Here is a 26,379-nt window from a genome sequence, read left to right on the forward strand (position 1 = left end):
ATAATGAGCCAAAGTCACATATCGTTGTCCTGGAATGCCTAAGTATTCAGGAAAGAAAGTTAACAATTCTCAAGCCAGGAAAGTTTGAATTAGCCACAAATATCTCAGTTATTTAGTTAGCAAGGAAGATCTAAAGTTGTTGTTCAGAGAAGCCCAAGTTAATCATTCCGATTCATTAGTCAAGAAGGTTGTTTTCAAGGGTCATCCACAATGGATAGATGGAAAGTCCGATGTCACTGTCAAGGTTATTAGTCTTTAGGACTCCAGTTCCTCGGGGCACAGCCCTGTCAGTTTTTGAAGGGAGAGGGCCACCTCTTCTCATGTCTGTCCCCATGGCAGAGGCCTGGGCCATTTATACCTCCACTGAGCCCCTCTCCAGAACCAGCGGCCTTCAGCCCAGGACAAAAATGAACCAGAAACAAAACTAGTAATAGAGAGGTTGTGGGGGTCAGAGGACCAGCTATGGGATTCAGGGAGAAGGAGGTGCTGAGACCTAGGTGGGAGCCGACTCTGGTGGGGAGACTCTCTGTCTCATCTCAGTGTGTCAGAGCATCCAGTGAGGGCCTGGGGCTGCTGGAGACTCCAAAACAGACCAGTATCCAGGCCATAGGGCAGCTCAGGAAGAGCCCATCCTATGTGAGAGGCCCCAGGAGGCTGGTCTGCTCAAGGCTTCTATCAGTCCTCAGTTCCAACCTGGGGGCGCCGGATCCTATTGCTTCCGAAAGATGAAGTAACAGAGGAGCAGTAAAAAGCCAACGAGGATGATAGACAGGTACAGCAAGGTCTCCAGCATGGTGATCATTCTTAGTGAAGGGACGGGGCCTGGAGCTCCTGCAGGCCTCACTGGGCCAGGTGCTGACTTCCAGCCTAGACCCTGGGCATCAACTCCTTGGAACAATCTATTCAACTAGCATTCCTTTTCCCCAAGGGTAAGGGTTCCAGGCCACGGGCATCTCTCAGCCACTGTGAGATCACAAACTCTAGATTGGTGGAATGTTGGCCTCCTAGCTACAGCCCAAGCCTTTAGTGACCAGTATGTGGAAAGCAGGTTTCCTGGTATATAATCACAATTTCTTTTCCCTCACCTGTCTCTTTAAACTTTGTAAGTAGAAGTATCTTTTCCTCATCCCTGGAAAAATATCAGTCAGACCTCATAGCTTTTCTGCTCATCGTTAGGTAATCAGTCTTGTAATCACTAAAAATGGGGAACACAATTTCCATTCAATTATTTTAAATGTCCAGTCAAATGTATTCATCACATTTACAATGATCATTTACAGGTAAGACTTCTCTCCTCTCCACCAGCTGGGGCCAAGCGTAGAGTGGGCTGCTGGGAGAGGACAGGAGCCTTCTCTCTTTACTTGTCCAAATGTGTTTCTCTTTACCAGGTTTCTGCCCACTACCCCACTCACAGTACCTACAGGATCAAAAGAAATGAAATAAAGAGTAAGGTGGACCAAAAAAACTGAAAAAAGAGTAAGGTGGAGGGGAGACTTCTCTCCAGGTTGGGTTCACGTTTAATGCTAAGTCTTTCTCTCTTGGCCTCTATTTCAGGGGTTCTTTGAAGGCTGATGTCCTGGATTGCACCCCTAATGATGTGAACAGTCCCTCTTCTCGGGGTCTCCTCACCCTAGTAGGCTCTCTCCTAGGCAGGATCTCTTGGATAACAGATGAACGTTCCTACCACAGATTCTACACCTGCTGAAGGATATAAAGAAACTTTGTCCAAGGAGTGGGTCAGGCACCTGTTGTGAGATTGTGATTTATAAGAAATATATATTTTATCATTCTGATGATCAAAATACGCATATACATATTTCTCATGTATACGTGGTCTTTGTCCAAGGTTCCTTCCTCGCAGGTCCCAAAACTCTTGGAATTTCATAAGTGTTGAGAACAATAAAGGTGTCTTTTGTTATGTAAATGAGACAACTTTTGGAAGCACCTAGGGATAGGGGCTGGCACAGGGAGAGCTCACCTAATGATTCAACCGTTGAAATTTTCAGTCCTACCCCAGACCTTGAACCTCCAGGGAGGAGAGAAAGGCTGGAGGTAGAATCAATCCCCAATGGCAAATGATTTGCTCACTCATGCCTATGTAATGAAGTCTCCATCAAAACCCAAGAGGAAGAGGTTTGGAGAGCTTTCTTTTAGGATGTCCCAGGTTCATAGGTAAGGTGGTATAAAAGGGGCATGCTGTCAGTCTTCTGCTTGCTGCTTCTCTCCTCTGGCTCCAAAGGACTGATCACAGCCCGATGGCCCTTTAGACCTACGCTGAAGAACACAGCAGCCACCAGCCACATGTGGCTACAGAGCACTGGGAATATAGCCAGCCTGCACTGTCAGTGTACAACATGTACTGAATTCCAAAGTCTTTGTACAAAGAAAAGGAATGGTACATAGCTCAGTAATCATTTAAAAATGTTGATTCCATGCTGAAATGATAATATTTTGGGTATCTTCAATAAAATATATTATGCAAATTAATTTTACCTTTTTTGTACCTTTTTAATGTGGCTCCTAGAAAATTTTACATATGTGGTTGGTATTATATTTCTTTTCTTTACTTTCTTTCTTTCTTTTTTTGGTAATACAACTTCACTACTTTATTCAAATCTTCAAAATAGTCTTTGTTCTACATTTTCAGTATAAAAAGATCCAAAGTTAAGTGCACCACATTGTATAGAGAGACATACAATACTAACCTTCCATAACAGTCAACGATACAGTCAAGTATCACATGTACAGAACACAAAATTTAGATGAACTGAAATTATAAGGTAAAATAAAATTCAACTGCCGAAAACAAAAATCAAAATACTAAGGATCATTGAAATATACTTAACCCTGATTTCACTAGACTCGAGTCATTTTGTAGTGAGGCATTCACAATATGACCCCGTTAATCCAGCTTAGGAATTCTGGGGAGGTCCAGTTTGGCTTGATGTTGTGGACGGTCTGGCATCATATTTCTACTGGACAACGCTACCTTAGACTTTTCAAACACAGCACACTCTCTCTGCCTCATAAGTAATCCTACAATGTTCTCGCAGTGACAGATACCCTCGGCTTTCTCAGTATTACTAAATACTAAAGTATAGCAACTACCATGCTTTGGCCATTTGCTCTGTGCTATGCTCTTGACATAAATCATTTCATTTAATTCTCACAGTAATACTATGAGAGGGGAGCTCTGCCTTTGCCCATTTTTCAGAAGAGGACAATTGAGGCTGGGCAGAGAAGTGCGGTCACTTAGCCAAAGTCTCAGACAGTAAAAACAACAGCGGCCATCATGAGAGGATACCAGTGCTCTGTGGTCACAAGAGTGCAAACCTAACCCCTTTGTCCAGCGTCCTTCACAGCCATACCACGCCATGGCCCCTCCTCATCACAGACACGGCCAACATTCACAGAATGTGGAGTCTTCCCACCCTCAGAGACCCCCGTTTATCTCTCGGTCCATCCATCTGGCCTGGATTTTCACATTGTGTTGACCTAGTGAGTGCAAGGATTCTCACTGAGGGCCGCCCCCACTCAGGCCCAAGGGTGGGCTCTTTACACTTCCAAATGTGGCCCGAGTTAGTGGCAGGGCTGCTCCAGGTTCCAGAGGTGCACCTGGCCCAAGATAGAGGCAGTGTTACTGCTCGTGAGATTTGGGGACCATGAGTCCCCTCCCAAGTCTGTCTCTGGAGTGATGTTGGGAGCACAGGACTTCTCTCTTCTCTGCCACGATGCATATCTGATCAAGTCCCTTCTGCGTCAAGGACTCTCTCCACACTCTAATCCCATTTAATTTTAGGACGAGGTTCAGCAAACCACCTGCTCACCTCTCTAGGCTCATCTCCTTGTCACTCTCACATTCAAGTCGCAGGCCATCGGAAAAATATTTTTAAAACTGGTGATGCCCAAATAAATAGATGGGCAGAATTTATTCATTTGTTCAACTGTGCCAGCCACTACACTAGGTACTTTGGATACAACGGTCAATCAGACAGATCCCTATTGTCCAAACTAAACACAATTAAAGCCACGCTCCTGCTAATAAAAGCTCCTGGAAGAGTGATCATTTCTACATATAAATGACAAATCAGTGACCAAGGAGCAAATAGAAAAGCAAAACAAGTGGGGGAGTTTTATTTCCATAATTCCAGACTGGGAAATAATTCCAAACCCGCATGAGTCAGCTCCGCTCCACGAGGGGGCGCGGCAGGACCGCTTCGCGGGTTTCGCCCGGGGAGAGGCCGCTCTAGGCCGCAGCCCGCGCGGGAGCCACGTTTCGGCCCAACGCTGAGCGGTTGAAAGGAAGTATCCTGGTCGTGTCGTCGCCGTTGGTGGTCGTCCCACGTCATCTCCTGAAATCGCCGGGTATCCACACTCTCCCGCAGTGTCGGCTGTGTCTCCGCTGCTGTCCCGCACCGTCGGTCGCTGCGCCCGGGTGAGTCCACTGCAGGGAGCGCTGCGCACTTGGTCTGTGCCTCCCCGATGAGGGGAAACTGAGGCCCAGAGGGCGCGGAGAGCCGGCAGGAGGTCAGCTTCGACCCCAGGCCCAGCCCCGGGTTCCGTGCCCGCCCCCGCCACCGGGTATGGACCTCTCTCGGGATTCGTGGCCCCCAGAAAGGGGCCTCAGCTCGGCCGCTCCATCACCGACGCTGCTTCGGAGCGGGCGGGTGCCGGCGGCGGATCCCCGTGCTCCCCCACCCGGTGTGGAATCTACGTGCCCGCCAGTGGCCAGAAACGGATCCGGCGACGCGTGGGCCCCACGTCCCGCAGCGAGGCGTGTGGAGCCGCGTGTGACCCCGGACCTAAGGGGCGCCAGAGCCCCCCGATATTCACTGCGCCCCACCACCTCCGACTCCTGTCGTTTATTGGCCAAAGCCACTGGTCTGTTGCCTACAAAGTGTCCTTAATGACCGTAATTCTTTCCCCATAGTAAATTTTAAAGGAAAGTGTTGCAACCTCCTTTTACAGACCTGTTGACTGAGCTTTAAAGGCCCCTCGCAGGGCCCCAGAGTCTGGATTCCTGTCCCCTGCTCTGCACTAAAGCCTGTTCCCCGTGCTTTTCCCTGCCTAGGCCTTGCGACTATGTGGCTCCTTGCAGACAGAGGACAGCTGTCCCTTGGATGGCTGTGCGGGCTCTGCATGAGCCAGCGCCCTTTTCTCCTGCAGGACCCTGATCTGCACTGCCTGATGTGTCCCCACCGTGTCCGGGCAGTGAGGCTGTCCCCTGGGTGAGTGCTGCTGCTCTGGGGCACCTTGAACTTGGGGCTTGTTGCCTTCCTGCCCCAGGGCAGAGGGGCTGGTCCTGGAGCTCAGGCCGGCTCTGAAAACTGTCTTGCAAAACCTAGTGCAGGAGGCCTGGTGTTGTAAGTGGGGTGGGGCCTGGGGCCAGGAAGGCCTGAGTTCAGATCCTGACTCAGCCCCCCTGAGCTCTGGAACCTTGGGTCAGTTTCTTCATTGTCCTGTCTTTACTTTCCTTCAGGTCGGGGAAATGTAAGAGCTCTGGGGGAACAGAGGCCATGTCTGTATTTTACTTTGCTTTTGAACCCACAGTGTCTGGCACATATTGTGTTACCCCGAAAATAAGACCTAGCCGGACAATCAGCTCTAATGAGTCTTTTGAAGCAAATATTAATATAATACCTGGTCTTATTTTACTATAATTTAAGACTGGGTCTTATATAATACCGGGTTATATATTAATTTTTGCTCCAAAAGACGTATTAGAGCTGATTGTCCAGCTGGGTCTTATTTTCGGGGAAACACGTTTGTAGATACTCAGTAAATATTTGTGGTGTAAATGAAAAAAGTGAGGCCTTTGTAGCAAAAATTGGTCTTCCTGTGGACTGTCCTGAGGAGGGAGATAGAATCTACATGAAGGGGTGATCGTGCTTGGGTCCTGGGTTGGCGGGCCAGCTTTCTCCTGCGTGGGCAGATCGTGGGCTAACATGGGCTTTTCTTCCTGGCTCACCTGCCAGTTTTTGGCCCTGCATTCGAAAGTGATTGTGGGCTGCCCGTGCCCTGGTCATTGATAGTGCAGGGAGAGCAATTACTGAAAGCACTTCCCCGTGTTTGGAGGGTCCATCCCTGTCCCTTCCAAACCCTGGAGCTTTCCTACACCTCCCTCCCACCACTTTTAGATGCCGCCTGACCCCTGGTGTCTTGTTAATTGAGTGTTCTCTGTGCCTGGCTCCGTGCTGGTTTCTGGGAAGCTTTCATAGAGAATGAGAATGGGTCCTGCCTCAGGGAATATACGGGTTGGTTCTAGAACCACAGCTGTGGGCTTCTGACACTGGTCTTTCATTTCAGCAGTCCTGTGTTCTTTTCTGTCCCTGTGTTTGAAGTGCTTACAGGCTGCCTGTGTTCTGGTAATGCAGGCAAAGGAAAACATGCAAGGTTTTCCTCACATTCAGAGGATCCATGCTTATTCCTTTCAAATGGAACAGCCTTAGACGACTGGCAGTGACTGAGAATGAGGTAGACTGAAGATCAAGGGAGACCGGCTGGCAGTGCATTCAAATACTAAGACCTGGATTCCCCAAGGGGCTTTCTGTTGACGAACATGATGGTTTTCTGGACATGGAAGCAGTGCCAAGTGGCCAATCATGTGCTGGCTTCTTATCCCCTGCAGAATTGACATGTGACTGCTGTTCCACATGTGTGAGAGGTGTCCTCAGGGAGAGCCTGAATTGTGAGGTCCCAGGTAAGTGATGTCCTGTCTGTTTCTCTTGAGCTCAAGTTCTGTACAGGCTACAAGGCCAGAGGTGTTTAGGTGATGAAGTGTGTGGGGGGAGACAGTGCCGGGGAAGGCTGCTGTGATGTTGAGAGGAAAACAGCAGTGTGTTGCAATGGACAGAGGACTGACTGCATTTTAGAGTCCAACCTGGATTCATAACTGGTGACCAGCTGACTGCTCTTCTATGAGCTTGAGTGAGTCCTGTCAAACGTTCCGTATTGGTACCACTTACACCCAGTCTTTCAGAACCCAAGGATTCTCAGTGTATCTGCTGTTAGTCTTCCCTTCAACTCTTGGCAGGGACTGGTAAGTAATCTCTGAAAATCAGATGTGGCTTCTGGAATTTTAGGTTGTAAATCTGGTCATTGAGCTGTCTGCTGGTCTGTTCCCAGTTCAGGCCATTGCTCAGGCTGCTGGCAGTGGCCTCCCTTCTCGGCTCGCTCACTGCCCTTTTCTGCCCCTGCATTCGAAAGTGATTGTGGGCTGCCTGTGCCCTGGTCATTGATAGTGCAGGGAGAGCAATTTCTGAAAGCACTTCCCCGTGTTTGGAGGGCCCATGCTGTCCCTTCCAAACCCTGGAGCTTTCGTACATGTCTTCCCACCAGTTTGGGTTACTTCCTGGCACCTGGTGCTCTGGCGCATGGGGAGCCGTTTTCGCTGAGCGGGGCCCTGCCATAGGGAGTTTGTGTTTATGGGCTGGTCGCTCTCCTACGGCTCCCCTCCTGGAAGCTTTCTCTCCCTCCCCATCCATCACACCCCTTCCCTCCTGTTCAGCCTCACCGCGCAGCACTGAGCACACCTGGAAATTACTGATTTGCTTATCATGCCCCCATGCTATGATCTTGAGGGCAGTGCCTCTACCCGGAGCCTCACATGTGGCACCTGGACAAAAATAAACCAAACGCGATAGAGATGTGGAGAGGACATGTAGTAGGGTGGTCGGGCTCATGCCATGGTGGAGGTCACGGGAACAATCCCTTGAGCAAGCCACCCTGCCCAGGGCTGAGGCATTCCCCATTCTTCTCCCACTGGAACTGTTGTTTCTCTATTGGAAGGTGGACTTCTTATGGCCTGCCTTTAGTCCTGGCATGGGCAGGGCCCACGGTCCAGCGGGGGTGGTTGTCCCTCTGCCCTTACGTTAAGGGCAGATGCTAGAGCAGTAATCGCACTGGGCCGAGCACAGTATAGTTGACGATGTGTATGTCAGCAGCCCTTACACTAGGTGGTAGACATGGGGCCTTCCCACCACCGGGTCCCCTCCCGGTTCCTGCCAGCCGCTGCGTCAGCCATGGCATCCTCCCTAAAACCTGGCCTCAGCGTCCTTTTAACATAGAGAGCAGCATATTGGTCACAGTTGGCACGTAGGCTAACACGGCTGCCTCTCCTGATCACAGATGACCTGCGGACCCCTTCCTAGAGTTAAATTGTTCTTGTTCCTGAGACAGCAGGGTGGCCGTTGAGTAACATCCTGCATTTGTGGGTGCTGTCATCTGCCAAGTGCCCTGTGCCCCAGGGCCTTCTGCGAGTACCCATTCATGGCTTGTCTCTTGCAGATGGGTCTGTGCATGCAGAGGTGCCATGGGCGGCGTCAGTCATCTTCGTGTCAGCCTTCGTATCAGCTGGGCGCCGGGCCATGGGGCCTGAGGTAAGGTTTTCGCACCGTTTTCTAGAATTTTGTTATTTTGTTTCTGTAACGTCGCTGTGCATGTTCCCTGGGGCTTGGGGGATAACACAAGGGGAACGGAGGTAAAAGTGGCATCCCGTGAGTTCCCAGTTGTGTTTCTGTTGAGGGGCGGTCCCTCCATGCCTATAGGGGAGGGGCTTGGGTAAAGGGCTCCCTGGGGCATCTCCGGTTTCAGTGCTGGAGGCTCAGCTGCGCTGTGATGGAAAACGTTCATTTAGACAGCAGAGACGCTGGTCCCACCTCTGAACCTGTCTGGCTCTGTGACCTATTCTCAACCTCTACGTCTTCATCTGAAAAGCAAAGCTGGGATAGTAGAGGTTTTTAAAATGTTCACGATGGTGTCATGATCCCATGATCCTGATCCTTTCCAACCTAAAAGCATTTCCAGTTTTTCAGAAATGTCTTGACTCTCTCTGCCCCAGAGGTTTTATGGGGTCTTTGTAGGACACAACAGAAGCTGCTACGTCGGGCTCTGCTTGGCTCAGCCGCTCTCCCCGACTCAGGCCGTTCCTCATTCCTCAGGCCCCTGGCACCAGCCTCCCATTCTTCCCAGCTCTCTTTCTGTCCCTTTCTTCTCCTGCATCCGAAAGGGATCACGGGCTGCCTGTGCGCTGGTCATTGATAGCGCAGGGAGAGGAAGCACTGAAAGGACTTTTCCCCGTGTTTGAAGGGTCCAGCCGTCCCTCCCAAACCCTGGAGCTTTCACACACTAGCTTTTTCCCCCTGCCGTTCCCTTCAGAGCTTGGGCCTTTGCTGGCCCCCATGTGGTATGGTGACTGCTAACCCCCTGATTGGTGGGGTTCACTTTATCTTTTCAAGTTAAGGACCTTCTGGTCAGTAACCAGTCCATACGGTTATATTTGGACCTCACACTAGGGTGAGTCACATGGTGCCGAAGGGCATGGTTGAGGATTATAAATCGTGGGGTCTCCGCTTTATGAATTTATAGGAGTGGAGGGTAATCCATAATAACACGCTATCCCAGACAGCGTGACTGAAATGCTCGCTCGTGTGTTGTCTTCGGTCCTTTACTCTTTCTCGAGCACAATGTGTATTGCTTCTCCGGGAGCCCTCCCGAATATGGATTAAGTAGAGAATGAAAGGTAAAAGGTGGGGGCCAGATATAGGGGCACAGGGGTTCTGTCAATTCTAAATCAAGAAAGTTTTCATTTGTCACAGCCTCCCGGACGATTGGGGAGCGTTGTTGCCAGTCACCAAGGAGAGAAGATAATTGACTGATTGCCCTCCTTTGGCTGACTTTTCATTTGTGCCTTTGTGGGTTCTCTTTTGAAAAGGGTGACCCTAGGGGTTTACTAGAGAAGAAATTCTCAGGTCTGTGGGTCTTTGAAATCTGTATTTGTAGACTCCAGACTCCCTCGCCTGTGTCCTGGTTCACGTTAGGATATTGTGTTGCCGACTGGGCTCCCAGACATGTAGTTCGCCATCCAGATGGGCTGACCTGCCTGCCTTCTGTGTGCTGCTGTGTGCTGTGTTCTGTGGGAGGCAGATACCTGCAACGGTGCCTTCACTTTGGAGGCTCAGAAGATGCGACACGGTGCCCCTGAGGCGCATGTCTTGGCTGAGGTGAGGTCAAAGGACCCATCCCATTGATCCCCACTTTTGGTTTGAGGGTGCTTGTCTAGGTCCCAGGTCCTCTTCCGTTGACATTCAGGTCTTATCTTTGAGGATGGCATCCTGTTTTATCAGATATTTTTGTTCCCATCTCATGATGATGTGAAGGTGGTGAGAATAGTGTCTGTGAGCCACTTGATACAGGCAGCCATCTAATAAACCTGAGATTTCCCTTGCCTGTCAAACCTGCCCCCTGCCCCTTTTGCATCACGGGCCCACAGCCTCGTTCCTGGGCTTGGGGCTCCTCAGCCAGGCTGGAGCATTTAGTGGACGGTGGCGACCATTTGGAAAGAGCTTATTGCCCTCTCAAGCCAAGACCTGGTAAAAATCAAACCTCTGGGTGGAGAGTCCTGTGGGTTGAGCTGAGGTTCACTTACGTAATGTCCTCATGCTCTGACGTCGTTTTCTCATTTCTCCTTTAAACGGGACCGCAGTCTTGATCTTCAGAGATCACGGCAACTAACAAGTCTTGCTGGAAGTTTATCTTTCAGTTGCCTTTCTGGCAGGGTCCTACTAAGTGGATCTCTGCAGAATAGGATGCCAGCTGCTGGGCAGACAAGTAATGACAACTTGGTGTGAGAGCTGCTGAGGACGGCGGTCCACCCCCTTGTTCAGGATGCAGTGGGACCTCGGTGTCAGAGCCCCTGACAGTGAGCGCTGAGCTGTCTTCCCGTGGATCCCTCTTATCTGGTCCATTGTCCTGGTCGTGAACTGCTTGGAAGAAAATAATTTATTCTAAAATCTTGGCTTTTAAGATGTTGTTTCCTTCGTTGCCCTTTCTGTCCTGGTGATGCTCTAGTTTGGCGTGCATAAAACGGGAGCTTGGGCCTGGGTGACGGAGACCCTCGCAGTGATGTCACTTGAGGAGAAGATGGAGCTGGAGACTGAATGCTTGTGTGCCTCCTGTCCCTCCTAGGTCAGCCTTGCACTGGAGACCGTGGAAGGAAGCCCTCAGGTTGTGAATCAGTGACCGTCAGGGTAACTTGGCACCTGGGTTTGCTGCTGTTCTCACCAAGGTGAGGTAATGCTAAGAACTGGGAACTCACAGCCAGGGGGTGAGCTGTCACGCACATGGGAGCTCCGCACCGTTGCTCTCACCGCTCCTTTCTTTCAGAGTCTCTTGGGATTGTTGGCGGACACCAGAGGGGCAAAGAACGAAGCCTCACCACCGCTGCCGGCTCAGAGCATCAGGGGACGACGGTTCACTCTGCACAGGAGATCAGAGGAAAAGTGCTGGGACCGGGGGTTGGGGTCCACTTCAGCTGGCTCTGAGTCTTGACAGCAAACAGTACCCTCACAGGGCCATGAGCGGGGGCGGGGGCGGGGCGCCCCGTGTTCCTCTGCCATGCTTGGAATAACCTTGATAACCAACAGTTTCTCTCATCACTTTCCTCTCCACCTACCCATTCAATAAACCTTACAAACTTGCTCCTTCTGCCTTTTAAATCAGTATCAAGCCGTGTGCCAGCAAGCCTAGGCATGGAGAAAGTGGGTCACAGGCCAGATGTTGTTTTCAGTCCTCAAGCCTTTCCGGTCACGCTCCTAAGGTTGGGGACATAGGCTGTTGTTGAAGTGTTCAGTGAGGACGAGGAGGTGAACAAGTGATGGCAGTTGGCTCAGATTTAGTGAAAGTTGAGGGTGTTGAGGAAGAGTCAATCCAAGGCTTTGGAAGGGGCTGGTGACAGGGTGGCCTGGTGTGAGACAGGTGCTGATGTCATAGAGGAAGCTGGGGTGGCCTGGAGTTCTGGGTCCCAGTTCTCCTGGGATTGAGGGGTTTCCCGGGACGTGGGACTTGCTTTGCTACAACTGGAAAAGTCCTAGGCAAACTGGGATGAGTTGGTCAACTTCTCTGGGGTATGAAATACATGATGTCAACTTGAGAGGACAGGTTACCGAGTAAAGGGGGGAGCAGGGTGAACGTGGAGCAGCTGCCATTGGTGGACGTTGGGAGTGTCCTCAAGGTCAGGCTTTTTGGAGATCATTGGGGTAAAATCAATAACTGCGACAATGTGATGATGGCTGTGCTGAGGGTGAGCATGCGTGAACTTTAACCCCATTTTACAGATACAAGGGGTCTACATGAGGAACTAGGTCCCACAGGCCATGGAGAAACGCTGGACTTCATTTGAAATTGAAACCACATTGGCTGGGCTGAGGCTGAGGCAGGATTCAGGCTGCAAGCCCGCCTTGCTGAGTTGGACACCTCGATGGTCTCCACCGCAGGGACCGGCATTCTTTGCGGGTGAAGTGTACTCTGCCAGCCAGTTCCTGGCAGAGGTATCCAGAAGTCGAAGGTTCTTTTTCTGCCTTGCCCTTCTCTTTAAAACCAACCCAAGGACGATCCTCTGACTTCCGTTTGCCACCTTCAGTGAGCTGGTCGTAGCTGCCTGCAAAGATGCCAAAGAAGGAGTCAGGGTCCACTTGAGAAAGTTGGCGATGGTGGCTGATGCCAGCTGCTGTGGAGGGGCAGCAGCAGGAACGTGGGCCAGGACTGAAGTCTGCCTGGCGACACCAGACGTGGCCGACCAGACACCAGGTGGTCGTCACTCCTGCCTAGGTCCACTGCAGTGTGTGAAGCAGGAGCCCTCCCAGGTCTTCAGGACCTGAGGAAATCCGGGAAGCGCATTACATCCAAGGCGACCCAGAAACCAGGATTAAGGTCGAGACATGATCCTTGCCTAGAAACTGCTGGGTACCGGAAGGCGCGTTGGAGCAGCTGGTGGGAGATTCCATAGCAAGATCGAGAGCCAGGAGAATGGAGACGTGGACAGACTGAAACTTCATTCATTTAAAAAAAAAAAAAAATGAAGCGATTTATTTATGAGCCAGACACCACGCTAGAAATAGCGCTACAAGGATGAATAAGACAGTGTGTGCCTTGAAGGGGATCATTGATAAGTATGTAATGTTTGTGATTTTACTCAAAGTTGTGTATGCTTTTGTCTTTTTGTTTCAGGTAGAAGAGCTCCTTTCAATATTTCTTGTAATGCAGGTCTTGTGGTAAATTCCCTCAGCTTTTGTTTGTCCCATCTCAGCCAACACACAAACAAGGAAGGGGCAAAAGAAGACTTTTCAGCTCACTTCTGTCTGACTTGTTTGTTCCCGTAACCATGACCTCAAATGACACGTACAGCATGTTTAACGTTGAGCAGGACGCTTTGGGCTGAGTAGTAACTGGACACGGCTCGCGCTTTTATTTATTTTTTTTCTTTTTAGTGGGACTCGCGCTTTTTTTGCTTCACCAAAGTTTATTCTAGCAACAGACAGGTAAGGGGTGGTGTTGAGGTCCCCAGAGTAAGGCTGCGGACAGCTGCATAGGGAACGTGGGGATGAGGGGAAGAGAAGCAGGAGGAGCAGGATGAAGGTGGAGAAGGGGTCCCGTGGTCAGGCGTGACTTCAGATGCCATAGGCTCCCGGTGGTTAGTGTCATGGGAGAGGAGGCAAGGGTTACAGCCTCAGGGGCGCCACACGGCAGGGCAGGTCCAGGTATGTCTGCCACTCCTCCAGCCACAGTTGCTGCTCTTCCTCAGTCTTCATCCTAATCAGTTTTGGCCCCCAAGAGCAAGAAGGACATACAAGAAAGGTCATTGAATTACATGGGAGCTTCCCGAAAGGGAGTCCATTAAAGGGAGAGACAAGTTCTTTCTCAAAAAAAAAACACGAGGTCAGTCCGAAAACCATGCTCAGAAGCTTTTATAAAAGGCGGCCTTATAAAACACTGTCCTTATCAGGAAATCATTCGCATTTCCTGAGCTGATTTCTGGAAGGCATCCGTGAATATCACTGTCCTCCCCAATTTTTCTCTCCTAGGAGAACAGTGCACACGTGGGTGCTGCCTGAGTACGTTTCTGAGAATGTAGTTCCACGTGACTGTGGAGTAAGCATATTATGAGCAGTGAAGACATTGCAAACTAGTACTTCTGGGTTATATCATAAAGTGGACTGTGATTGTCCCTGTCGCCTGCCCCGGGTAAGTTTTTTCCACTATAAGGTGCGGTCAGTTTTCCTCCGAGACCATCCCTTGCTACTGTGTGTGAGAAGGCTGGCCAGTGGCCCAGTGGAGACTTACCCCACCAGGGAGATTCGGGGCTCGTTAGGTGGCCCCTCAATCCAGAAGTGGTGCATCTCATCTGACCCCTTTGCATACACTCCTGCCATACCTGGCTAAAGGGCCTGGCACATTGTAGATAATTAACGTATTTGACCTGAATTACTAAGAACAGCTCTTTCACAGGAAGCCAAGCTTCCAGATCATCAAAACCTACCATTTATCTACCAAAATTCAAAAAAAATTTTCTATGAAAATTAGGTCTAGGAGGTAAGTGGGAGTTAGGGGCTTCCCCCTAATATCCACCAACCCTGAAGCAGCCCTCCCAGGAGGTCTTAGAGCTCCCCACTTCTCACTGACCTTGTGGATTTGGAGGGTCAAGCTGTTGAGGTAGGTGTCCCTTGGCAAAGGGAGTAGGAAACCTTCCTTCAGCTTTGCTGAAAGCTAAGCAGAGAGGTGAACTGGACAGGAAAGACTGGGGAGGTGTAAAGACAAACACTGTTTGCAGCTGGCCAATGAAAGTGGGCCACTGAAGCCAATAGGCTGTTGGAGTCAGGGCTGTTTTTTTGGGGGGGCAGGGACAGAATGCATAGAGACAAATGCTTTGGAAATGTAGCCTCTTTGGGAGCAGACAGCTGCTTGAGCTTCTGTTAGGTCCTTCAAGAGCCTTCCCTCAAACACCACCCAGACTGGCCAGGGCTGAGCCATGCATTGTTTATCCGTGTACCCAGGGACTCATCCCTGAGGGCCACCATCTCCCCCACGGTCTTTTCCAGGCCAATTTTGCTGCTCTTATTTCTTAGTTGTAAAAGGCAGATGGTGAGGCTAGTTGAAGAGGGCCCAGGCTGGGAGAGTGCCTGCTGGCTTCTCAGGCAGTGAATTCTCGAGTCCTACTTCCATCAAGGTCACCCAGCAAGTCAGTGACCTAACCTGGCTCAGAACCCAGGTGTGCCGGCTCCAGGTGGTCTCCACCATGCCCCCTGGAATGCTCCTCCCTGAGCCTAACTCCTTGTGCTTTGGGGCTCAACTTAGCCCTCACTTCTTGGACTGACCTCTAAGTCAAGTTCAGCGTCTCCTAGCTCCTGTAGCCTCCTCCGATTGTGGCATTCATAAAACGTACAGGTCTGCCTTCTCAACAAAGTGTGAACTCCATGAAGGCAAGGATCATGGGTTCCCAGCACCTCAGCCAGCACAGAGAAGCCCGAGCCTGACTTGTTGAATCCTCCAGAAAGGGTAGAACCCAACCGTTGCATGGGGCAGTCAGTAGCAGCGATTCTGACCGTTGACAGAGGGGTATATGAAGTAGGTTGCATACTGATTTAAGATGGTGTCCATCGACTCCAGCTGGAACAGAGGAGGGGCCAGAACAAAGGGATCAGATCGGACGTGAATAAAAACGAGTCCAAGGAAAGAACATCTGTCCCCACCGCCGGTCAAACCGACATGTCATCCCATCTACAAGATAGAGGTTGACTGTGGCCATCACCCCCACAGATGAACTGCTCCTTTTCACAATCCCCCCAAACCCCAAATCTCTGAAATTCTTTCTCCCTAAGTGCACGCAGGTTCATTTCATGGCAGAACAGAACCTGAACTGTCATGGGGCTATTCGGTGTTTCTTTATTCCACTTTGTGTGAATATTTTAAACTTTTGTTGCAGAAACAATGTGTTTGATGATAGAGTGCTGCCCCAGCTCCTGCTGGATGTGTTATATACCTGGTGCATACCCCATACTACCTCAAAAACTCTCAATTCCGAAACCCATCAGTCCTAAGGGCTTTGGATAAGGGATTGTGTACCTGGGCCACTCTTACTATAATAATGAACATATATCGAGAGCTTACTGTGTGAGATATTTTGTCAAGGTGTCTTAATTCATTGCCCCATTTCATATTACAGCCCCCATTCGAGGTAGATGCTATTCCATTTTAGTCAACGAAAGAGGCTCAGAAAGGTTCAATGATTTGCCCTAGGTCACACAGCAAGTGGCATGGCTGCTGTTAAGAGTCCAGATCTATCATGCTCTTAATGTCCATGTCCTGTCAACCGTTAGCCCCCAGGCAGCGCCCTTCTTGGAGGTTAACTTTCAGGCGTGATGTCCCATTTCCTGCGAGACGGCAGTGCATCTCTCTCTGGGACCTTGTTGCTTCTCCTGGAGCCCCACGCAGCCCTGCTTGGAGAAGACATTCAAGAAACGGAAAACAACTCACACTGAAGAAACTGATGTTGGAGTGTGTCGGTTCCAATTGCAGCTTACTGTAGAGAAGAGAGAAGCATGGTCACCCCACGTGGTGCCTGGTACTTTTTTGCATGACCCCAGTGGGGTGTGGCGTGCTTATGGGCAGGCCTTTCAGGGGCTGGGCTCCCAAGGGTTCCTCTGCAATGTGGTGCTTGTGGGTTTAAGCCTTCAAGTCTGCACTGGGATATAAGAGGTGACATTCCAAAATCTTAGTTGAGCGTCTTTGATAACTTGAAGAAATTATGATGGTATAAATATTAACTGGAGAAAGTGGAATGTAAAAAGGAATGCACTGTAGGTCTCCAATTATATAACAATATTTTAAAGGACTGGAAGGAAACATGGAACTATTAAGAGTGATAGTCTCGGTGGTGGCCAGTTAGCTCAGTTGGTTAGAGCGTGGTGCTCTGAACAACAAGGTTGCCAGTTCGACCCCCCCATGGCCCACTGTGAGCTGCGCCCTCCACGACTAGATGGAAACAACTACTTGAAGCTGATGGGTCCTGGAAAAACACACTTAAGTAAATAAAAAGTTAAAAAAAAAGTGATAGTCTCAATGGAGCGAGTTATGGATGATTTTGTCTTTTTTATACTTTCCTAATTCCCATTTTTTTCTTGCCATGAGCATAGATTATTTGTATAATATGGGAATAGACAATAAAACGGGAAAAGGGGCACCACAAATGATGCTGGCAGGCTGCTGGCAGCCAGTGGAGTGGAGGGAGGTAGAGTAACTCAGGCCCCCTGGATTGTCACTGTAAAAGCTGAACCTTATTCCCCCCAGTTGGTCCTTCTAACAGGCTTTGCTTTGGGCTGCTGGCCTGGTTCTTTCATTCAGGAATTCTGATGACCATGGACAGAACTCTGCTCTCTGCTCACGGGGCAGAGTAAGTTGAATCATTCCTCGGTGGAGTCTTGTGTGAGTTCCTCTCAAATCCCTCTCACTTTGCTGTCTCCTCATAATCTAAGCCCTGTCTGTCCTCCCCGATCCTGCAGAGACCCGCAAGGCAGGTCTACGCATAAACTCAAATTCCGGGACCTCCCAAAGCCCCACATGCTCTACATTAATTTCTCTTTTTAAAGACCTCCTAAGGAGACGTTCATTTGAATGAGGTCAGGGCATTCTATCAGCCAATAGGCCCCTAACCCTGAAGCCGGCAATACATTCCTCTGATGAACGCTTTGCACCTGTACCTCAGCAGGGAGCAGCACCCAGAGTCGGTGCAACGTGGGGGTCAGGACAGAGGACACCCCTGGGGCAAGTCCCAGCCCTGGGAGGCGGTACAGTCCCTACGGGGTAGGAACTGTCTCCGCTGACTCACTGGTTAAATAAATACCTGCCTATTGATTGGATGTCTGGGCAATGGGGCGGTAAGCAGTGGCTCGGGGGCAGCTTTAATCCTCCATCCAAAATCTCCACTTTTTGATACAGAAGTAATATTGACAGTTTTCCCTCAATCTTATATAAAACTCTTGCAAACACAGCTTCCAGTCCTACCTTCTCTAATGAGACTGTCGTTCCTAAGGACCCCCTTTGCAGAAGTTTTAGCTCAGGTGAGGAGCTCAAAGTGATAGGGGACGTGAAGGTAACCTCTGCTACCTTGACAACTTTTCTCGGCTTCTGGCTTTTCCTCTGAGGCGCTGTCAATAAGCCTTTTCCAAAGGAACATGGGATTAGAGAATGAGCCAGCCCCAGTGGAGACCTCTATTTTCAAGGGGCAACCTCAGGTCTATCAGTGAACCAGACTGGATGCTCTGACCACCCCCGCCACTCCCTCTCCTCCCCACCCACCCATGGCCTCTTACCTTCTTGGAGTCAGTGAACCACTGATCCTGCTGGAGCTCACATTAATGGTGGCGGAGATGTTGGTTCTCTAGAAAAGCAAAAGGGGATCACCCAGACTCTCAGCCTACATCAGCATCGCGTTGGCTCCCAGTTCCAAAGACGAATCTCCAGAAATGGAAACCACGGCTCGATGTGGGACACAGGGACAAAAAGCAGCTACTCTAAGATGATGGACTGAGAATGCAGGGTGTTGGTGGCTCCACAGCTGACTAAGAAAGGTGAGCTGAGATGTCAGAGGTCTCCATTTTAATGGAAGCATCAAGAACGGGGAATGAGCCCAAATTAAAGACACAGAGCATTCAAATTGGGAGACCGTCCACCTATAAACACAACTGAGCTTTGATGCAGGCAACCCAGGAAAGTTCAGAGAGTCCTTGAGCCCTTGTCAGATACATGATTTGCAAATGTTTCCTCCCATTCTGTGGGTTGTCTTTGCACTTTTTTGAATGGTGATGTCCTTTGAAGCACAAAAGTTAATTCTAATAAAGCCCAATTTACCTATTTTTCATTTTGTTGCTTGTGGTTTTGAGTTAATCTAAGAACGCTTTGCCTAAACCTAGGTCATGAAAATTTACTACTACATTCTTTTCTAAGAGTTTTATAGTTTCACCTCTCACATGTAGCTGTACGATCCATTTGGAGTTAATTTTTGTGGATGGTATAAGAAAGCGGTCGTTTCATTCTTTTGCATGTGGATATACAGTGGCCCCAGCACCATTTCTTAAAAGTCTGTTCTTCACATTTAATTGTGTTGTTCCCCTTGTCGAAAATCAATTGACTATAAACATGGGGAATTAATTCTGCTTTCTCAATTCAATTCCATTGATCTGTATATCTATCTTTGCACCAGTACCATACTATCTTGATTGCTATAGCCCAATAGTAAGTTTTGACTGTGTATGATTTAATTAACGATGTCCTCAGGAAGCTCGGCTGGTCAGACCAGCATTGCAAGGCCCACTTATGCCTCCAGTGGAAACAAATAGCCTCTAGCCTCTATCAGCTAGATAGAGCCTTTTCATAAGTTCAGACCTTTTCCGTGTGGGGACTTCTGGACTATTAATAAATGAAGAAATGAAAATATTTTACTGAAAGAATGCCACGGAAAACACAGTGTCAGCTTTTGCCATTCCAAAATGGAATTATGCAACAGGACAAAAACCTTGCAAGGCAGAGTTCTCCCAACTCTTTTTTCTCTTATATCAGTAAGCAAACTTGGAGAATCTGTTCCCATAGGATTTTTCAGGGCTGTGGGCTAGATATTTCTGTCCACCATTAAGGCTTAGCTGGAGTCAGGAAGAATAAAGATATAATTAGGAGTCACAAAAGAAAAGCCTGCTGCATTATGACCTTGGGGGATTGAGGAAGGAGAGGAAGCATAGAGAAGGCGACAGCAAAAGGCGACGATGGGTGTCTTATTTCCCTTCTGTGGACTTTCTTTTTTCTTATTTTCCATTCCACAGTTTCCATTCTGTGATCTTTGGCTCGCAGGGAAAAAGGGAAAGCGCATTAGAGGAAACACTGAGCACAAGAAGGGGAACCGTTGACTGCTTGTCATTTAATACTCTGACAGAAGCCACCTCTTGGCTATCTTCTGCCCTAACCTGTAGTATAGCCGGGAAAAGTGGTCAGGCAGAGGGAGGGAGATGTCTTAGTTAGCTCAGGCTGTCACAACAAAGTATCATAGACTGGGTGGCTTACACAACAGAATTTGTTTTCTCACAGCTCTGGAGGCTGGGAAGTCCAAGATCAAGGTTGCCAGCCAATTTGGTTTCTGGTGAGGGCTCTCTTCCTGGCTTGCTGATGGCTGCCTTCTCAGTGTGTTTTACGTAGGAGACACAGAGACAGAGAGAGCGAGAGAGAGAGATGGCATCCCTGGCCTGGTGTCTCTTCTTATAAGGACACTAACCTTATAAGGACACACCCTTATAACCTCATTTAACTTCAATACTCCCTTACTCCAAATACAGCCGCATTGGAGGTTAGGCTTCAACATATGGATTTTGAGATTACACAACTCAATCCAGAGCGGGAGGCCTTGGACTTCAGTTTCCCGGAGCTGCCTGGGGATCTTGAGCAGTCTAAGCAGACCCAGAGATGGCTGTGGAGCTGGCTGGAGAGCTTGCTAATAGGGACCACAGTACCAGAGTGAGGTCCAGATCTGCCCTCTGCTTAAAATCCAGCATGCACCATGGCGAACTGCAAATGTTTATTAAGAGAATCAGTTGGTCTGTGTCTTCTTGTTGTGAGTATCCCACGAGTGTCCCAAATTCGGCAGCCTTCAGGAGTTATCCTTTCGATGAACATCAGGTGTTACCCTTTCATTGAACATCCACTGAATATCACTGGCCCCCAGATCTGCAGGAAATCCAAGCGAGAGACCAGCCCATGCTCACGTGGTCCATCCTGCGGCTGTTCGTTGTGTCTTTTCTCCGAATGGCTGCATTGCTCCAGGCCTTTTGTGGTCACCTTCTGCCACTTCTTCACCTCTTCTCCCAGTGGCTGTTCTTTTCCTAAGCCATTTTGCTTCAAACATCCTTATGATCAGCTAAGGCTGCCTCCAGGCCAGCACAGATTCCAAACTCTGGCCTGATGTTTTTTCTGTCTCAGAAGCGTATGGAGCTATGACCTCAGATGCCATCAAGGTGTCTAACCACGTCGTGACTGATTAGCACCTACTTACACCCCACGACATTGAGGGATCAAGGGATGGTTTGTATTCTCAGCAACCCATTTATTTCCATCTTGATGGTGTGAAGGACAGGAGAGGATGTGTATCCCACATTGTGCAAAGGCCTTCGACGTGATGGCCACTCTTCCCCTTCAAAGTACTTTATTCTGGCCCCTGAGCCCAGCAAAGTGACCAAAGGCTTGTTACCAAGCATGAATGCCTTTCCTCTGACAGACAATAAACAGTTGGATCCAAGTTGCTCATTAGCTTCTTTAGGGACTTGTTGGACATCTTGCTACGGTCTGAACAAACAGATGGACTTGGCTGTTGGCTGCAAGGATATTTTGGAACAAGCATATCTGCCTACCTATTATAAAGAGCAAAACACTGTACCCGAAAGGGGTGCACAGTCTCCAGGCTGGTTTTGGATGAGGTCAGTGGTTCTCAGAATGTGGTCCTTGGATCAGCGGCATCAGCATCACCTGGGAACTGGTTATAAATGAGAAGTCTTGGTCTCCACCCCAAACTTACTGAATCACAAACTCTGGGGTGCAGCCTAGAAATCTGTGCTTTACCAATCCTTCTAGCTGATTTGCATGCAAGTTCAAATTAGAGTTAAGTTAGGGTAAGTTGTGATCTTTTCCTCTTTTCTGTCTTCTCTTGTTTTCCACCATCTTCTCTTCCTCCCTATCGCCCCCATCCTTTCTCACCTACAATCCAACACCTTCTCAGAAGCTGCTAGGATTCCGTCTAAATACCCAGCTGGATTGTGAGACCACTTGGTGGATCACCAAAGAAGATGGAAGATTATCAAGCTCCAGAATATTGTCAGTTTGGAATCTGTGCTGGCCTGGAGGCAGCCTTAGCTGATCATAAGGATGTTTGAAGCAAAATGGCTTAGGAAAAGAACAGCCACTGGGAGAAGAGGTGAAGAAGTGGCAGAAGGTGACCACAAAAGGCCTGGAGCAATGCAGCCATTCGGAGAAAAGACACAACGAACAGCCGCAGGATGGACCACGTGAGCATGGGCTGGTCTCTCGCTTGGATTTCCTGCAGATCTGGGGGCCAGTGATATTCAGTGGATGTTCATCGAAAGGATAACTCCTGAAGGCTGGAGAACTTGGGACACTCGCGGGATACTCACAACAAGAAGACACAGACCAACTGATTCTCTTAATAAACATTTGCAGTTCGCCATGGTGCATGCTGGATTTTAAGCAGAGGGCAGATCTGGACCTCACTCTGGTACTGTGGTCCCTATTAGCAAGCTCTCCAGCCAGCTCCACAGCCATCTCTGGGTCTGCTTAGACTGCTCAAGATCCCCAGGCAGCTCCGGGAAACTGAAGTCCAAGGCCTCCCGCTCTGGATTGAGTTGTGTAATCTCAAAATCCATATGTTGAAGCCTAACCCCCAATGCGGCTGTATTTGGAGTAAGGGAGTATTGAGGTTAAATGAGGTTATAAGGGTGTGTCCTTATAAGGTTAGTGTCCTTATAAGAAGAGACACCAGGCTAGGGAGGCCATCTCTCTCTCTCGCTCTCTCTGTCTCTGTGTCTCCTACGTAAAACACACTGAGAAGGCAGCCATCAGCAAGCCAGGAAGAGAGCCCTCACCAGAAACCAAATTGGCTGGCAACCTTGATCTTGGACTTCCCAGCCTCCAGAGCTGTGAGAAAACAAATTCTGTTGTGTAAGCCACCCAGTCTATGATACTTTGTTGTGACAGCCTGAGCTAACTAAGACATCTCCCTCCCTCTGCCTGACCACTTTTCCCGGCTATACTACAGGTTAGGGCAGAAGATAGCCAAGAGGTGGCTTCTGTCAGAGTATTAAATGACAAGCAGTCAACGGTTCCCCTTCTTGTGCTCAGTGTTTCCTCTAATGCGCTTTCCCTTTTTCCCTGCGAGCCAAAGATCACAGAATGGAAACTGTGGAATGGAAAATAAGAAAAAAGAAAGTCCACAGAAGGGAAATAAGACACCCATCGTCGCCTTTTGCTGTCGCCTTCTCTATGCTTCCTCTCCTTCCTCAATCCCCCAAGGTCATAATGCAGCAGGCTTTTCTTTTGTGACTCCTAATTATATCTTTATTCTTCCTGACTCCAGCTAAGCCTTAATGGTGGACAGAAATATCTAGCCCACAGCCCTGAAAAATCCTATGGGAACAGATTCTCCAAGTTTGCTTACTGATATAAGGAAGAGAAAAAAGAATTCGGAGAACTCTGCCTTGCAAGGTTTTTGTCCTGTTGCATAATTCCATTTTGGAATGGGAGAAGCTGACACTGTGTTTTCCATGGCATTCTTTCAGTAAAATATTTTAATTTTTTCATGTATTAATAGTCCAGAAGTCCCTTAATGGAAAAGGTCTGAACTTATGAAAATGCACAGAATTGTTTTAGGTTATGCACAGTTATGAGTATTTGTCTGTGGCATTCTTTCGGTAAAATATTTTCATTTCTTCATTTATTAATAGTCCAGAAGTCCCCAAACGGAAAAGGTCTGAACTTGGGAAAAGGCTCAGAATTGTTTTAGGTTATGCTGTTGTGAGTATTTATTTTGCAGGTTATGAAAATGTTCTGGAATTAGATTAATGGTGATGAATGTGCAAGTCTGTGACTGCCCCTGGCCAAAACGAAGAAATTCTAAGTAGGTTTACAGATTTAATTTATAAAATTTATAAAAATTTAAATACTTACATTTAGCAATAAACACTATTAAAATACACACACACACAAAAAAAACCCATGAAAAGTAACTATGCTGTTCACGTGACAAATATAGAATCTGTTTTTCTAAAAAAATCAATTCATAGTACATAGAGTCACTGTTGGCCCAGTAGAGACACAAATTTACCTTTGAGGATTAACCTGCTGAGAGTCTAAATCAAGAGGTCCTTTGAGAAAAAGGTGCCCACATAAATATGGCTGACTCAGTGGTATTGGACGTTCTCCTGTACAGCACCTACTTATACCCCACTACACCGAGGGAGCAGGAGATGGTTTCTACTCTCAGAAACCCATTTATTTCCATCTTGATGGTGTGAAGGACAAGTAGGATGTGTGTCCCATCGTGTAAAGGTCTGATGGCCACTACTCCCATTCATCCACTCCATCAGTATTTAGTACTTACCTGCCTAGTCTGACCCTGAACTAAGTGGAAACGTGCTCAGTGGGAATGGAGGTGGGCAACGAGGACATGCATCCAGGATCTGCTTCAAGGCCAGGCCCGTGAGGCAGCCTGTCATGCAGAGTCTCTGATCCCGCGTCCTGCACAAGAACGCAGGATATGGTGAGGCCAAAAAGGAACACCTATGGAACCAAAGATAGGGGAGTCATACCACTATAGTCTCGCTGGCAGCTGGGTTGGAGACACAGGAAGCAGGAGCCACAGGATCTGCAACCCGCTGTCCTCTTCTCTGCCAACCGACCTCACTTGCTAGCTGCAATCCGCCTCTCTGCAATCCACAACCCGCGCTTGCTAGTTTAGCCACGGCAGTTATATCAGTAGCAAATGGCTAACCGGTAACAGCGGATGGCCGACTAGTCACAGCTGATGGCCATCTACTACCTGAGCCAGCACCTTTCCATGTGAGGCCGAGAGTCTGAAAACTGCTCTCTGGGACTCTGTCCCCACACAGCTCCAGGCTGGTGCACAGTGAGGCCTCAAGAAATGTCAGTCTTGATGATTATGGATGTGTTTAAGAAAAGGGTCCCAATCACAGTGTGGCAGAGAACCCTCTTGCTTGCTGCAATTCCAACCTTCCTTCTGGGAGGAAATTAGCATTCTTGATAAATGCTTAAGCAATTTTCTGATAAACTTTAACAAGATTAAAACCTCTTTGGGGAAATCAGCTACCCAAACACTCAGCTGATTATCAGACATTCTTTGTCTTGCATTCATTTTAATAGTGATTAGCCAACCATTCTCTTTTCCTATAAAATGTCCTTAACAAAAGGGAACGCTGACTTGGCTTTGTGGCAAGATTAAAATAAAACTTTGACATATGCTTATAACTAATTTATCTGAAAAAAATTTAAAACAGTCATTATGAAGATAGGACATAAGAATAGTAGCTAACATATATTAGATTCTTTCTGCTTGGCAGATATTACATGAAAGGTTTTGTTATAGCTCAGCTCACTTTCTCTTTATAATGAGTTGGGTTATAATAGTTCTGATTTACTTATAAGATGATCAGAGAGGTGAAGTGACTTGCCCAAGAGCACACAGCCAGTAAATGGCAGAGCTGGGCTTTGAATCCAGGCCTGTCTGAGCCCAGAGCTGGAGCTAGCAATAGCTACACTCTGCTGCCTCTGCCAAAGGAATGATAGCAGCAGGCGGAGAGTGGGATAGTCTCTGAGAGAGGGGACGGGTATAAAACTGGGACTGCAGAGGAGGGAGGGAGCCCTCTCAGGCAGAGACCTTGGGAAGGAACTGCTATGGAGGAAGAGGAAGTAGGTGAGGGACATTGGAAACAGAAGGGCACCCAGGAGCAACAGCAAGGGCAGAGGCAGAGCCAAGGCCCAGGCATGTTCAGAGGAGACTGTAGAGTTAGTTTGTTAACCTAAAAAGAAAAGGCCAAAGTGAGAGGAACAAGCTTTTGCATGATATCTATATCTATGTCTACGTCTATCCTAGATATATAGATATCTAAATATAGATATATAGATATGTCAAGCATGTGTGTGTGTGTGTGTGTGTGGGTGTGTGTGTGTGTATGTATGTGTGTGTATATATATATGTATATATATGAATATATATACATATATATATATGAATATATATATATATATATATATATATATATATATATATATATATAGAATAGCTATTTAAGGAGCACTGATTCAGGCAGAAGCCCAAACAGTATTTTGGTTAGGAGACAAAGGCAAGGGGTATTTATGAGAAAGGGAAGGGAAACAATTAATTACATCAATAGAAGGAAGTCATTTCTATAACATCCTGACACTAATTCTAAACAATGTTTTTAATTTTCAGTCCAGTAGTTATCAGTTCGGTAGGTAGTTATAATATCTGCTTTCTCGTTCTCTTTGCAAACAGTTCTTTGGGGCACTAGGTTGCTTTAGGTCCAGTCCAAAGGTTATTTTGCCCTGTTTTAATCTTCCAGAGGTTTGAGGCTTAAGACATGTAAGACGAACAGTTCCTCTGGCATGGCAGCTCCAGCTCCATTTTAAAGTGGCTCTGTTTATATTGTTTACAAGTTCAATCTGGCAGCTGCAGGATGGTCCCCAGTCCTTTCAATAATGAGGAATAATGAGGAGCCTGTCATCTAGTGTTGTGGACCCTACGTACTGTTAGTTGGCTATTTATGACTCGGGATTCAGAGTAACCATCCCAGTTCCATCACTTACGAGCTGTGTGACCTTGGGCAGGTCACTTCACCTCTCTGAGGTGAAGGTTTCCTCATCTGAAAATTGGGCCAGGGGTATAGCCTCTCTCTTATAGGATTGTTGTGAAGATTAAATGAGATAAACCATGAAAAGTAATTAGCACATGTCTGGTACCTA

At 48.2% G+C, this 26,379-nt stretch overlaps 1 long non-coding RNA gene and 3 other non-coding genes across 9 annotated transcripts; all 4 read left to right on the plus strand.

Annotated features, from left to right (window-relative positions):
- Window positions 1–4,255: 4,255 nt before the first annotated feature.
- On the plus strand, window positions 4,256–13,268 carry LOC117016214 (uncharacterized). Of its 6 annotated transcripts, none has more exons than XR_004421852.1 (7): window positions 4,256–4,435; window positions 5,072–5,228; window positions 6,629–6,700; window positions 8,287–10,001; window positions 10,541–10,699; window positions 10,966–11,065; window positions 11,164–13,268. It is a non-coding gene; the product is annotated as an uncharacterized LOC117016214 (long non-coding RNA). The 6 variants fall into 6 exon arrangements; XR_004421851.1 differs by having other exon boundaries at window positions 10,556–10,699; XR_004421849.1 differs by having other exon boundaries at window positions 8,287–8,378; window positions 9,781–10,699.
- LOC117016365 (small nucleolar RNA SNORA71) lies at window positions 5,983–6,116 on the plus strand. Its single transcript, XR_004421889.1, has one exon. It is a non-coding gene; the product is annotated as a small nucleolar RNA SNORA71 (small nucleolar RNA).
- On the plus strand, window positions 7,192–7,324 carry LOC117016367 (small nucleolar RNA SNORA71). The gene has a single exon (XR_004421890.1). It is a non-coding gene; the product is annotated as a small nucleolar RNA SNORA71 (small nucleolar RNA).
- LOC117016369 (small nucleolar RNA SNORA71) lies at window positions 8,993–9,126 on the plus strand. The gene has a single exon (XR_004421892.1). It is a non-coding gene; the product is annotated as a small nucleolar RNA SNORA71 (small nucleolar RNA).
- Window positions 13,269–26,379: the final 13,111 nt, after the last annotated feature.

The sequence above is a fragment of the Rhinolophus ferrumequinum genome, chromosome 23 (genome assembly GCF_004115265.2).
Source record: "Rhinolophus ferrumequinum isolate MPI-CBG mRhiFer1 chromosome 23, mRhiFer1_v1.p, whole genome shotgun sequence".
Lineage (NCBI taxonomy): Eukaryota > Metazoa > Chordata > Mammalia > Chiroptera > Rhinolophidae > Rhinolophus > Rhinolophus ferrumequinum.